This window comes from Myotis davidii, unplaced genomic scaffold, assembly GCF_000327345.1.
Source record: "Myotis davidii unplaced genomic scaffold, ASM32734v1 scaffold290, whole genome shotgun sequence".
Taxonomy (NCBI): Eukaryota; Metazoa; Chordata; class Mammalia; order Chiroptera; family Vespertilionidae; genus Myotis; species Myotis davidii.
In genome coordinates, this window is record NW_006285049.1 from 1,330,096 (window position 1) to 1,331,445 (window position 1,350).

The 1,350-nt window shown below is 53.0% G+C and overlaps 1 protein-coding gene across 2 annotated transcripts in view; it reads left to right on the forward strand.

Annotated features, from left to right (window-relative positions):
• Positions 1-1,214: 1,214 nt before the first annotated feature.
• ARF3 (ADP ribosylation factor 3) overlaps positions 1,215-1,350 on the forward strand; it is an 18,689-nt gene continuing 18,553 nt past the window's right edge. Inside the window, exon 1 of one of the 2 annotated variants that reach the window (XM_015558586.1) lies at positions 1,215-1,350. This exon is cut by the window's right edge and continues 89 nt beyond it. The gene's annotated coding sequence lies outside the window, so the exon portion shown is untranslated. The other variant, XM_006755470.2, reaches the window with a different exon arrangement.

The window sequence follows — 1,350 nt, forward strand, 5'->3', positions numbered from 1 at the left end:
AAAAGTAAAGTAATTATGTGGAGGTATCACATGACCCACTCTAGGAGTCTGTAATAACACTGGAGGAGTCTTCTTAAAATATAAAACGTAGCAGGGTAAGAGCCCTTAAGGGCAACAGCTCAGGACAGATACAACTCTTAGTTATAAACATGCTCCTTGTTATCCATCTTATCCCTCACCATCTTAAAGTAGGATCCTCTCATCTTCACATTCTAGGGTCAGGTTATTCTCTAGGTTAAAATATGGAAGAAAACAGACTGGGATATGAGGAAGAGACTGGTGAATGCATACACCAGGGATCGATGGGGTAGGAGGTAGACATAGTGTGGCTATCTACCAGCCTACTCCTTCTTGGCAGGATACAAGAAACAAGGCCCCAAATCCAGAAAAGCAAGTTTTGGCTCAGGGCTTAGGGAAGAGCCGTGTGTTCTCTTATATAGCTGTCAATGTAGAGCGAGGGCACTTAAAGAACCTTCTTCTGTTCTTAGCATTGCTAGTGCCTTTCTTTGATGACAGTCTTGAGTGTTCCAACACAACCCTGCAGGTACTGAAATGAGTGCGAGGGAAGTGGGGGTGGGCAGGAATAGAGAGAGGAACATGGATGCAAAGTCTCTCACTTTCCTTGGGGTGCTAAAATTCATAACCACCCAGGTACACTTCCTCAAACCACATCTCAGCCTTCAACATTCCAGTGTCCTAGCAGGCCCAGAGTTCAGATGTTTCCTTCGGTCACTTAAATTCATCACTCTCCCTTCTCTCCCCTATGGGGAAAGATATCTTGATTCCGACCCCTGAATAACAAAGTGCTGAGCAGTAACACGGGTGTCGGAGCGCTCTCCGGGGGATGCTGTAGCCCTGGTTAGTCCAGATGAAGCCGGAGGAGTTAGGCGGCTCCAGCAAGGCCTGTTCACTCACACCCTGCTCCTGGCCTTGCCCAAGGTGCCCCAGGCTCTCAGCTCAACCCGTCTCCAGTGTGGCCAGCACGCGGCCCGAGTCCTTAAATTTCAGGTGTGGCCCTGGAGCTTTGTATTGTCACCACAGTCCTCGCTGCTTCAGCCTCATTCCCTGGTTCCTGCTTCCATTGCCCACGGCCTTCGGCCCCCACATCGCCCCGCCCGGACGTCAGTTCTAACACCCGGATGCCTCCGCAGCAGCCGCTGCCATGGTGATGGCTCTCGCGAGAACTGCCGCTCGCTGCCACGCAGTTCTCGCGCGATCGGGGAGGTGGGAAGTATCCCGGTCTGGGGGTGGGGTGCGCCGCACAGCCCTTGTCGCTGTCGCGGCTTCCGGTGCTAGGTAGAGGGGAGGAAGGAGGGAGTCGGGGAGCGGGGCCAGGGGAGCAGCGGCGTT